The 13,560-nt window shown below is 40.5% G+C and overlaps 1 protein-coding gene and 1 long non-coding RNA gene across 3 annotated transcripts in view; one reads left to right on the top strand and one right to left on the bottom strand.

The window, feature by feature from the left end:
- Positions 1-13,560, bottom strand: part of GALNT17 (polypeptide N-acetylgalactosaminyltransferase 17) — a 443,754-nt gene that overhangs the window by 325,395 nt on the left and 104,799 nt on the right. The window lies entirely within an intron of this gene.
- Positions 7,116-11,138, top strand: LOC143666501 (uncharacterized). 2 transcript variants are annotated; one of them, XR_013167668.1, is made up of 4 exons: positions 7,116-7,377; positions 7,685-7,780; positions 8,827-8,952; positions 10,272-11,138. It is a non-coding gene; the product is annotated as an uncharacterized LOC143666501 (long non-coding RNA). The 2 variants fall into 2 exon arrangements; XR_013167667.1 differs by lacking the exon at positions 7,685-7,780.

The raw sequence follows: 13,560 nt of genomic DNA, 5'->3' as shown, positions 1-13,560 counted from the left end.
TTGATTGAAAGGCGGGCTGTTTCCAGTCAACAACTATTATGAGGAAGGCTGCTATGAGCATGTGATGCAAGTTCCTCTTGTTTAACAATATGAGTTTTGAGATCGTAACCCCCAGTAAAGAGCATGGCTAAGCAGCTATATCAGCAAAAGCTCCTTTTGAGAACAGCAGAGCCTTGAGGGCACTTTCCCTCAATCCACCTAGTGAAAGTGATTGGAAACGGTGGAAATGGCAACGGGGGTAGAAAGATTTCTCCTCCTCCATCGGAGCCGTGTTAGACGTGTGCCCGGGAGGCAGGCTGAAATTGAGCTAAGGACTGGCCTCCTATCCTTCCCAACAGCTGGGGCCAGGATAGGAGAAGCTACTGGCACCCTCAGGCACCATGAGGTGGGCCAAGGCCATCAACACAGCAGCAAGTCACTGTAACACACCCCCAAACATGTCAACACACACAGCCACATACCATACCCTGGGTCACAAAGGCCAAGGATATGACACATTAGTCAAGAGCAGTGTGTGTGTCTATGAGGGGAAGGAGGTAAGAAATACGAAAATACCTCCTGCATGGTGAGGAATTAAACCACTGCATTCTAGCCTCTGCTAAATAGAGATATAAGAGATCAAGAATTGCTTTTCTCAAAAAACTTATTTTGAAATAATTTCAAACTTACAGGAAACTTGCAAAAATACTACAAAAACAATACATGACCAAAATATCAGGTGCACCAATTTTTTTTTTTTTTTTGGCTTTCATAAGGGGATTTATTAAGCTACAAAGTACAATTCTAAGGCCGTGGGAATGTCCAAATTAAGGCATCAACAAGAGGACACCTTCATTAAAGAAAGGCTGATGGCATTCGGAGTTCCTCTGTCACATGGGAAGGTGTCTGCTGGCCCTTCTCTCCTGGTTTTGCTTTCAAAATGGCTCTCAGGTCCGTGGGTCCTTCTGGCTTCTGCTGGTGCATTTTCTCTCTTCAAGCACCTTTGCCTTCTTCAAAATATGTCCCTCTTAAAGGACTCCAGCAAGTGGATTAAGGCCCACTTTCATGGGCGGAATCACATCTCCATGGAAACAACCTAATCAAAATGTCCCACCCAACAATGGGTCTGCCTCCACAAGATTGGATTAAAGAACATGGCTTTGTTGGGGTACGTAACAGTTTCAAACCAGCACATATGGCAAGGCATATGGTGGCATCTCCTGGCCTCTCCCTTCTTTTCTGGGTTCCGTTGATTCCCACACCTAAAATCTTCCAATGCCTTCCTATTGAGCTTAAGGTGATTGGAATTTATAGTCCACAAATCCAATTCAGCCAGCCACCTGTCCCTGTGCAGCCCTCAAAGCACAGTTCCATTGGGCTGTCATAGTGAGCTGCACAACGCAAGCATGGACTTTCCCTTCTGGCTCTGATCCCCTACTCTGCTCTCAATGACCAAAGATTTGGCACTGTCCAGAGCCTGTACCCATCATTACCCACCTGTTGGAGTTGCCACTGCTGGCAACTTCCATGCACTGAGCAGTGCAATTCATATCTGGGATTCCCAGAAAGTCACCCCATCTCTGGCCAACTGCTCAAGATGTCATAGCTCGGTTCTCTTAAAAGAAAGATTCTCTGAGATCTGGGTATCAGTTGGCAGAGAGTGAAACTGACCTGGGCAACCACCTTCCACCTGCTGGGATCTCCTTAGGACCTTTTACTCTTTGTCCCAAGAATGTCTCCAGCAGTTGGGTGAAAGTATGTGCACCACCGCAAGAAACAGTACAGATTTTTCTCCTGTTTATTTTTGGAACATCCTCAATTTTGCCTCTTGACCCACAAAGCCTAAAATATTTGCCATCACTTCTGAAATCAACTTGATAATTTTTTAAAGTATCTTTCCTTCTTCCCCTCTTTTAAAAAAACATGTTATTATATTTGCTATATAAAAGCCAAAATTTACCATCTAAACACTTTCCAGTAGTGAATTAATTGGTACTAATTATAGTCACAATATTGTTCTACCTTCACCAACATCTGTTACCCCAACTCTTTTATTGCCTCAGACAGAAGATCTGTATCCATTGACCAATAAATTCCTTTCCTTCACCCCCTGCCTAATAACCTGTAATCTACTATCTGTCTCTATGAATTTGCATATTCCTGCCAAAGTTGTGTAAGTGAGATAATACAATCTGTGTCCTCTTGTTGCAATCATCAGGTCTTCATTTCTTTTTTTTTTTTAATTTTTAAATTTTTTTTAAAATACCAAAAGAAAACACTAAACAAATGCAAACATTCTTTGATCGTTCCATTCTACATATATAATCAGTAATTCACAATATCATCACATAGTTGCATATTCATCATCATGATCATTTCTTGGAACATTTGCATCTACTCAGAAAAAGAAATAAAAAATTCATACATACCATACGCACACCCATCCCCCTTACCGATCACCAGCATTTCAATCGAAATTTATTTTAACATTTGTTCCCCCTATTATTCATCTTTATTCCATATATTTTACTCTTCTGTTGATAAGGTAGATAAAAGGAGCATCAGACACAAGGTTTTCACAATCACACAGTCACATTGCAGGTGCACCAATTTTTAACATTTTGCCACCTCTGCTATATCATTTTATCTACCTACCTACCTAGCTAGCTATCTGTCTATGATCTTCTATACATTTGAGAGTAGATTGCATCTATCATGCTCCTTTGTTCCTTTAACACAATACTTCAAGAATTGCTTTTGCAAATTTAAAAGATAATTACTAATGGAGACCACAAAGACAAACAAAACACTGGCCATAAACTAAAGGACTGAAAACAAGGGGAAGAGTGCAAAGTGAGAGGAAGAGAGCAAATGCAAGCTCTCAGAGAAGCCCTCCCATTAGCTGAAACAACTAATATACATTGAAAACGACTTTAATAAGAGACAAAGACTCTAAAGAATCAAAAATAAAAGTCTACCATGTGATCAAGAAACATACAGGAAGCAGATAACAGGTAAACCACACAAAAAGGAAAGAAGATTCCAAACTCTGCTTCACCCTCTTTGGTAACTTTGGGGGTGATGGCAGGTGGGGGTGCCCAGGTGAGGCCAGCAGTGGAAGTGGAGTCCAGAGAGACCAGCCAGACACACCCAGAGAGAAGCTGGAGGTAAAGGTGCTAATCAAGGAAGCAAGTCTTGGGCATGGACCAAACACATAGTAGAGGAAAATGGGATTGGAGTGGTCGATGGGAAATGGAACCAGCAAAGCGCCTATGGCCCCTGGAACTTAAGAGGAGGGTCCTTCAGAAAGAATGCCCACAGACTTACCCACAGGTCAGGGGTCAAGGACACTAACTAAGTAAAGACCGTGGAAGTGAGAATATTGGTTTGACCCAAGGCATCCCTGAAGAGGGGAAGCGTTACATTAGGAAAAGAGAGCTACCATGTATTGACAAAAGGTAAAATTCATAATTAATAGAGACTATTACAGGATTGGGGGAGGGGTGGGGAGTCCTATAACATAACATCAAAATATAAAAAGAAAATGGTTGCAAGCAAGGGAGAAAATGAACCAAACCACTCTTTTCAGTGACCCTCTATCTTTAAAACTTGACAGATCAAGTCCTAAAACAGAAAAATAATAACAAAGCATTGAATATATAAAATTGAATTCATTTCAGATGTGGATATAAATATTTGTATCCTACAAGCAGACACTATGCCTTTATTTCAAATTCCCTGGAATATTTACAATAACTGATCACATATTAGGTCCCAAAACTTACCTTGATACACTTCAGAAAACAAAATAGGCCCGGTCCACATTCAGTTTAAATAAACTTAAAAAAGAATATTTCAAACAAAAAAGAATCCAAGCTACACGAAGATTCGAAACAATTTTTTAATTAACTATTGTCTATACAGTTAATTATACAGACTTGACAAACCTAATAAACTTCTTTTTTTTTTCACAGCAGAGCATCTAGAGATCCTCACCCAAGTATACCTGGTATCTTCCCAGAAAAATTTAAATAACCAGTTTGCTGTCACTAGACTACCTGCTATACCCCTTTATAAGGGAACTCCTGTTTCCTGGTCTGCCCCGGCCCCCTTATGATGACACTATCCTTAGTCTGTTTATTTGGCTATTGATTTCCCTCTCTGAACACCAATATAGAAGGGAAATTGGAAAAATTATTGGTTTAAAAAATAAAATAAAATCTACTATGACAGACTGATTTGAAAAAATCTAAAATGGAAATAATTCATACAAGAATTAAGAATGCAGCCAAAGATGTACTCAGAGTAAAGTACCATAAAAATTAAAATAAATGACCAAGATTATACTAAAGAAGTTAGAAAATCAAAGAAGGAAATGAAATGGTAAGTAAAAAATAAAGATAAAAGCAGAAGCTAATGAATCAGAAAACAGAAAAAAATTGCTTTAAAAATTGATAAATAAATACAAAACTCCAATTTAAAATAACCAGAGACAATCTTTAAGAAAATCAAATGTATAAAGGAGATAAGTTTAGCATTACTTGCATGTTTAAAGACTGTCTAGAAATCATGAAATAATCAAATTAAAAATTTTGAAAATTGATATGTTGATCCAGTGACATTATTAGACATAAGGTAAATATAATATAAAAATTAAAATAAGACCCTTTTCATAAAGCAAAAACTAATTAGAATACATATTGGAGAAAATACCAGTCAAAATAATAACAAAAACTAGTTAACTGTCCAAGGATATACCTGGTAATAAATGTTTGGAAAGATATAAAATATTTCAACCAATAAAGAAATATACTATCTTTCTGTATGGGAAGACTACCGTTAGGCAGTCAATACTCTTAACAATATGTAAATACAATAGAGTTGGATTTGAACTGGGATTTTGGGGAAACCTAACAAAATCATTCTGAGGAATATGTAGAATAATCAGCAGGGAGGTGTAATTAAAATTATTTCAGTTAGAATCATGAGAGGAGTTGCCCCAGACACTAAAAAGATTAATAAAGCCATAATAATTAATAGTATATTCTTATACTGCAATAATCAGACAAACAAAACTGAGTCCAATAGCAATCCAAAGGGTATTTCAGAACTTAATATATGAAAAAGAAGTCAGATTACGAAGGACTGCATTATTTATCAAACATTATGGGGAAAATTGACTTTTGGGAGTTAATGCTGGGTGTACAAACTAGTTTATTGGTATTAATATACAATAACCATAAGTATGTTTCAATTAATAACATGCACTGGGCTCCTATGCTCTGTGCCTGGTATTCTGATAAAGGATTTCCAAGCAGTACCTCATTTAAAATGACAATGACTCCTATGAAGTAGGTATTATTACTTATAGATCCTCTATTCCAACTAAGTCACTTTCACACATGGAAATCAAGGACCAGAAGACTTAAGTGACTTGGCCAGGGTCACACGGCCAGGCCAAGATTAGCACTGTGTCCAGTGTTATGTCTATCTATCCATGCTATTTGCAATTATCGCCTTCTATAAAGAAACAAAGCTTTCTGGAGTCTGCACGTCTGTGTTTGTAGAATAACAGTAACCCACGGCAGACAGACACAGAGAGAATCCAAAGTTCAAGGAGGGCTTTCAGAGACAGAAGATAAGGGGACCTGCCTCGTTGCCTCTTTCTGCACACAGCCCCTCTGCAGTCTAACTCTCTTTTGGGCTATGCTAGGCCAGGGCTCATCACATGCTTGAAAATCAGGGAAACTTCCAACCACTGTCCATTCTCCCTTTCCACCTTCCTACAGCCTCTGTTAAGTACCTCCCTACATTGCTTTCTCCAATGCTTTCTTACAGCATCAGCCACTAGAGAGAAGGTTTCGCTACCAAGGGCAGCTTCAAAAAATGAGCATATTCCCCAACATCTCCATCTAAACGCTTCCACTGTAAGTGTAGTCATAAGGGGAAAAACGCACACATTGAAGGAGGGCATGCACACACACATTCACACACACATGCAAGCACGCCCTCGCAGTCATGATTTAGCAAATCCTTACAATTGGAATATTTAACTGCTAATAGGTAGAGTTTCTTTTTGAGATGATGACAATGTTCTGGAATGAGATAATGGTGATGGCTTTTCAACATTTTAAGTACACTAAAATCCACTAAATTGTACACTTTAAAATGGTTAAAATGGTGAATCTTATGCTGTGTGAATTTTATCTCAATAAAAAAATAAAACTTTAAAAAAGGAAAAAAACGATTAAATATTGAACTATATGCAAATGTATCTATATATTTACATGTGCAGTAAATAAAAATAAAGGTCAAAAGTCCTCAATATTCAAATACTATAATTTCCTTATTAAGTATAACCAATAATGATTCTGATAAGGTATAAAACAAGATTGCAAAGAAGAAGATGAGTGGTATAGTGATGGACTCAGGGAGGCAGAGACCTGGGCCCATGCTCTAGGTTCCCACTTATGTCTTTGGTCCTGGACCTTTTCGCTGGACCTCAGTTTCCCCATATGTAAAAGAGGCACACTGAATTATATAGCCTATGATATTTTCCAACTACAGGAACCAAATCATGCTTTAAGGTTATTTTTAAAACATCATTTAAAGAAAAATCTGATAAAATACTAGCCTCATCCCCCTCAAAATATATCCAGAACCAAAAGGTTCCTTGCAGTTAATAATTCCCCCTCTCCTGAACCCACTGATTCCCTGCAGCATTTTTTGTTGCCTTAACCCAATTCTGAAAGTGTGACCCCCTGGATTTCCAAATGAAACGGGTATCAAAGAAGGAGAATGAAGAAGCAGAACCACAGTCAAGGAAACCTTCCCAAGGACAAGGCCCATGGAACTGTGGCTGGAACCTGTGAGTGCGACAAGACCAGCCTGGGTGGCAGCGGGATGCTTAAATACTTCCCAGAGTCGGACAGGCCTCCTACTGGAATCAAAGGAGCACCTTGTAAACAACTTCCACAATGATCTTTGTCAGTTCAGGCCTCACAGTTGGAAAAGGGCAATTGAGAAAATCCAGAGCGACTCCAGGAAGTAAAAGGAGTAATGACGCCAGGAAGTAAAAGGAATGATGACTCCAGGAAGTAAAAGAATGACTCCAGGAAGTAAAAGGAGTGATGACTCCAGGAAGTAAAAGGAGGAATGACTCCAGGGTGTAAAAAGAGTAATGACTACAGGGGGTAAAAGAAGTAATGACTCCTGGAAATTAAAGGAGTAATGACTCCAGGAAGGAAAAGGCAGAATGACTCCCAGAAGTGAAAGCTCCCATGACTCCTGATAATGTAACACAAGAGGCAGGAGTCCTCCTCTTGATCTGGGAAATATATGAAAGGGACCTTAAATGAGGAAATTGATGTTCTAGAAGGCTGAAAACAAGGACTCATGGTAAGTTCTTACCAGAGTTGGGATGGATTGCGGATCTCCACACTGGCTTCCAGTGTTTCCCTAATCCCTCCTAGAGGTTTGCTACTGCAAATGTTCCTCCTGAGAGACAGATGGATAAGAACCCTGGCAAGCCCTGGCCTCAAGACCTTATTTGCAAGTTCGTAAGGGTGGAGGGGATAGGAAATAATGTATGGTGAACTCTTGCAAACTGTAAACCACTACATAGATGTAAGAAACTGTAATTATCATTTGTGTAAATATCCTTAATGCCTATTTCAACAAGAAATTTTTAAAAATTTTTTTAAAGGTCTAATAGAGAAAACATCCAGGATGTGCTATTCCAGGTCTTCTACCCGAGGGATTTAGGAAGTATTCACATCAGAAGTAATCAACAACTGCAGAGGTGGGTTCCTCATGAAGGTATTGATTGATGCTTAAGCTGCAAGGAATTTCACATACATGGGTTCCTTCCAAGGCCTTAGCAATGTGTGCACGTGGCCATGTGCTGTACTGCAATCAGTTAAATCACCTGTCTCTTTCTTCTGCAGTTTTCCCTCTGTTGCATCTTTCTCCATATTGAGTAGTACTGGAGTTACCAGCAACCTGGCTTTGGGGAACTTAGGCTGGGAATACATATAGTTATTAGTGGGATACGCTCATGATGGTTCCCAGTCTCCCATATATTGCTGAGGTATTACCAACTGCCCTGGAGTAAGAATGGGTTCTAAGAATGCACCTAATGTTACTAAATCAAAGAATATTTAATACAAGTGACCACAGGAAAACTTGGAATACCTTGTAATCTTATAGCTCACATAGCAAACTGATAGAGGTGGTCCCAAATTTGATAATCTTAAACATGTACATGACATTATCAATATTGCATGTGAAGCTAAACTACTTTTCTGTATTAACAGCAATTAAAAAAATAAATAGTCAGGGGCACAGGTGGTTTAGGGGTAGAATGCTCACCTTCCATACGGGAGACCCAGGTTTGATTGTACCCGACCCCTCAAAAAAAATGATTAAGAACATGAAAAACTAACAAAAATTGACTGGGGGATACTAAATTAAAAAAATAAATAGTCAATCATACTGGAAGAAAGACTAAATCACCTTAATATTCTCGCAATAGAAAAAGATTTACCAATTATTATACGAAAAGGCCCTCAGATAATACACAGCCAAAAAAATTAAGAAAACAGGATTATAAAAGCATGCCAGGTAGTTAAAAATATTGTTACTTTCCTGGATTTGGTGATGTTTATGGTATTTGTCAGTTTTCATAACAGCAATTTGTTATGATTTTTTTCTCATTCTTAATAAATATTTACTGTTGTACCTAACTCTGTACTATTAATTTTGCATTGTTTTTTAAAAGAGGGGACAGAAAGTATACAAGCTTGAGGCCCCACTAATTGAAGCTATATATTTTTTCATTTCCACCAGTTTACTCACTTATGAAAAGAAGTTCGCAATTTTCACAATTGACAAAAACAAGTGCACTGATTTTAAAGCGTCTCCACCAAGAATCAAGAGAAAAATGGATTGGAACAGAATACAGTTATATAGAAGGTAAAATACAGTTATACAGAAGAAAGAATTTTCTAATTATGGACCTCACAGAGAACCCTTTATCTTGAACTCTTAAGAAAATAATTTGTCTGCAAGAGATGAAAGAAAAATCTACCTGAGTGCACAGCAATGCAGACTCCCAGGGAGAGAGGAGAGCCTGGCTTTTAAGCTCAGTTAAGAGCCTACTCTTTTTTTTTTAACTAAATGGTTTATATGTACGTGCCTACTTATGAGGATAATTTGAAGGTGACATATGGTACAATAAAATTAATATAATTAATCCAAGACAAAACCCAGAGGGGCCAGCCTCTCCCAGAATATCAACTAATTCCATCCCCCATTCTATATTGTTGACATGACTTTTCAACGTGAAAAAGTTAGAATGGGCATAGCCCAAATACCCCTGTAGATCGGGAGTTGGATCAAAGTAGTAAAAGGAGGTATACAGAGAAGATAAGATTTAACAAACAAGTACGACAGCTGAATCACTATAATAATATTTCTTTTAGCTTCGTGTTTGGGAGCAGCTAGAAGGAAACACCTGAAAAATGTGACATGGTAACCCATACCAAACCTTGAAATCTGTTCTATAACTACTTGTTAAAATGTACTTTAAAAATTATTGCTTTTTTTGGGTATATATGTTATATTTCACAGTTAAAAAAAAGTTTTAAAACTTGTAAAGGGAAAGGAGGAGGAAAAATGTGTCTGAGGAACATCCCAGCCACTGGTGCCAACTCAGCTCTGAGCTGACACCCCCAGCGAATGCCACCACCCTTCTTGGTCATGGTCACGCTGAGCCCCTACTGCCATCAGTTCCTTTCTTGAACCCTCACCTCCTTGTGACCGGCGCACTCTCCCTCCTTGCCAATCCTCTACCTCTCTCCTCCTAGCAAACCCCTTCCAAGTGGCCTCAAAGATCCTATCCCACAGCAGGTCGCTGCTCTGTGGCCTCAGTCTCCCTTCCCCATACCCACCTTATTTGCTTTACCTGACACCTGATCTTCCCTCAAAGATGCAGACCACCCCCACCCAGTCCTCTCCTGGGGTAAACTTATCACCCAAGCCATAAGTCCATGCGGGGCATTCTCCAGCTCCCTGATCATTTGCATAGCATTCCTCCCTCCCTCCTTCCTTCCACCAATTTCAGTGTCATTCATTCAATGAACATGGATTGAGCACTTCCTGTGTGCCTAGCAGAGTGGGTCTATAAAGAGGAGCAAAGAAACACGTGGCTCTTTTTTTTCCCCTTCTCACTAGCCCCACTCTTCCCACACTCTGGTGTAATTCCCTGATTTGATTACTTTCTCTCCCACCAGGCTGCAAGAACCCTATGTGGCTGTGTCTCAAACCCTAAATGTTTGCTTAACTGCACTGGGCTATATCGGGCTCACTTTTGCCATCAGGAATAGCAAACGTGCCAGCTGTCATTTGGATGAACAAGCTTTTGCCTGAGCTTTAGCTCATTAAAAAAAAAAAAGTATGAGTTTGGGATTTCATATAACAGCCATAACCACCTAGCGGCTTCTTGGATTTGCCCCTGAGGAAAGCATGCTTCAGGGAAGGTACAAGCAGCCCTGGTGGGGTGAACTTCTTATTCATCACCAAGGGGGAGGTTGGAGAACCTTGAGGAAGAAATACTTAACACATCAGGGGACAACCTGTGACCTGGACCCTACTAAAGATGAGAAGGAATCAGGTCTTTCCAGAACAGAATAGGCTCCAGAGAGAAGCTCTTCTTCATTACAGAAGGCTGAACCTGAAAACAATGGGTCACTTTTTTGTTGTTGTTGTTAATCCCAAATGAATTTTCAAAACATCAAGTAGAAAATCATAAAATGTTCCTGCAATGGGAGGTGGGTTAGGTCAAAATGGATCTTTCTAAAATCAGAAAATATGTATGATTTTCTCCCAAATTCAAAACTGCTGACACAATTTCCAGCATAAGGAAACAGTGGCATGCAGACCATACAGTAGATTTCAGAAAGGCCTCGATTGAATGCTATGATAAAGGAAAAGATGAGAGATGTTGGAAGCGTGTAAATAAAAAGAGGTCATGAATTTCTAGGCAATGCTCATTAGAGTTCAACTGAAAATCGTTCAGACTTTCTCTACCTGCATCTACTGCTTGCACTCTCTTGGGACCTAGCACAAGATAGGAAACAGCCAGAGTCCCAAAAAGTTGCCTTCTAGTTTAAACTGGGGTGTGTGGGGTGTGGGTCATGGGGGAGAGGGTGGGTTTTTCCTGTTCACCATGAAAGTGCTCCCGGAGGATGGCTAGGGAGGCCTTCAAAACGACTGCATCGTTGTGTATAGGTATCAAGTCCGAAATGTCCTACTAGCCCATTGAAGAACCAGTTCTCCCTCTTGGGCCTGGATGGTGTGAGCCCTTCTTCTGGATCCACAGAGTTAGAGTAGAGAGTGCCTGGGCAGGCACCTGGCCCCTTGACCACCTGGTGGTATTTAACACCGTGTTTATCTCAACTTGGGCCTCCTTTTGGTTTCTCCTGCCTTCTGCTGCTCCTGAAACCTGATAACCTTGGGCATTCCCAACAACTGGTCCTGAGGTCCCTCCCCTTCCTTCTCCTTATGCATTTATGGGCCAAAACCATCTACTCTCCTAGTGAGAACACCTGCACCTCTATGTAGTAATATCTAGAATGTATATCTGTGATTCTGGTCTGACACACATCCCATCTCTTCTCCTAGGAACAAAACCTCCTTCTCTGTGTGAATCCCACCCCATGTGGATTAGGATGACCCTCTCCTCCAAGGCCCAGATGGGCACATGATGCAGATCAAGCCAATCACATATCCTAGGCCCCCGGGCCCTGTGATGGGTTCAGAGACAGGAACATACCTCAAACCATACTAGACACTTTCCTAAGACGTCCCTGATGGAGCTTTCCAGAAAGACCCACTTTTAGATGGGGTTTCCTAAGCTCATGAGATGCAATACTGTGCTGGCAGCTGCCATGTTAGCCACCATATGGAGCAAGAATTTCTGCAAGATGGAAATGGGGTCAGAGTCTTGAAGGTATCTCTTGAACCCCAAAATCTGGATTTATCGGAACCAGACACAACCCTGGCCATCAAAGTTACAGAAGATAATAAAGAACACCGCCTCCTTTTAATGCTTAAGCTGTTGGTTTTCTATCATCAGCAACCAAAATTTGATAGATAAATACACTTCTAAATCAGTGCCCTCGCCCTGACCCTTTTCAGGCCCACTCTCATCTGCTTCCTTTCGCTTTTGCTACAAGGGGGAAGTAGAGGCAGGCTGACAGAGTGATACAGGGAGGATTCTTAACCCCTCTCTAAGCTTCAGCTTCTAACTCAGTAAAATGGGAATAACCACACCCACCTCACAGGGTAACCACAGAAATGAGAGTACACCGTGAACTGACCCACCTGAGCCTGCAATAAGGAAACCGCCCCTTGTACCCAATCCCGCTTTTCTGGGTTTTGGATCCCATTCTTTCCCACAACTTTAGGGACCTCCCTCCCTCTATTGCCCCTTCTCTCTCCATCCAAATGCAAGAAGCTCACAATGGGGTAGAAAAGACCACCATATATACTTGTACAAAATACACAAAATAACCCAGACAAATTAAAAGGAGGCCCCAAGATATACTAGCCTCACACAAACAGAAACAAAAAAGCCTTCTTTACTTCACTATCAAAGAAGACTGAACAATAAAAATCATTAAGTGGGCGGGGGGATTATTTCATTTTGACAAAAGGCATAATGCCCAATAAAGACATGACAGTCAAGAAAATTTACCCATCAAATGACACGAAGAACATTCACAAAGGCAGAAATTAGCTGTTTGGTAGAATTTCCTCCCCACTCCCAGACCCCATTTGCTCGCCCTTTCTCCCTACCCCCAAGCCTGGGCATAATTCCACCAAAGCCCCTTTCCACTCCAGGCTGTACAGAGAAGCAGTGAAAAGCGCAGCTGTGAAGGCAGACAACAGGATGCAGGTAACCTCTCTGAGCTTCAGTTTCTTTATCTGTAAAGAGGGCCTATTCATTGGGTTGTTATGAGAATGAAGTAGAAGCACTGTACCTAGCACATAGTAAGTGATAAGCACACTACTATTAGTATTATCATTACTTACTATTGAATCCCTCATACCTCCCACCCCTGGACACACCTCCCTCCTTCGGGCAACACCTTAAAAGCTAAGGTGGGCTTTAAACAACACTGACTAACTGAAGGTTCTCTTAAGAATCATCAGAGAGAAGTCGGGGGGAAAATGCTCAATCATCTTGGGCTTCAAACACAAGCTGTGCTCACAAATTAATTTTTCAAACTGAAAAGAAACAATGGATTTCAAGTTTTCCTTTCTCTTTTTGTCACTGAAATACTTTCCTCCAAGGGTGACCGCCCATGGCACAGCAGCAGCATGCAAATAGCTGAAAAAGAAGCCACAGATGGGATCCGGAGTGAAAAAGACTGCAACAGTCATTATTCCTATGAGAAGACAGCGCTCTCCCCTCCTCGGGACAGCTGTCTACTTTCTAATGGCCCTTCTCAGTGCTTCCAGATCAGGAGAGAATTTTCAGGAAAACTATGACATAAACCCCATCTCTTGGCACATGGG

This window comes from Tamandua tetradactyla, chromosome 23, assembly GCF_023851605.1.
Source record: "Tamandua tetradactyla isolate mTamTet1 chromosome 23, mTamTet1.pri, whole genome shotgun sequence".
NCBI classification, from domain to species: domain Eukaryota; kingdom Metazoa; phylum Chordata; class Mammalia; order Pilosa; family Myrmecophagidae; genus Tamandua; species Tamandua tetradactyla.
The sequence above is the reverse complement of the archived record's forward strand: the minus strand, read 5'-3'. Positions and strand labels throughout refer to the sequence as shown.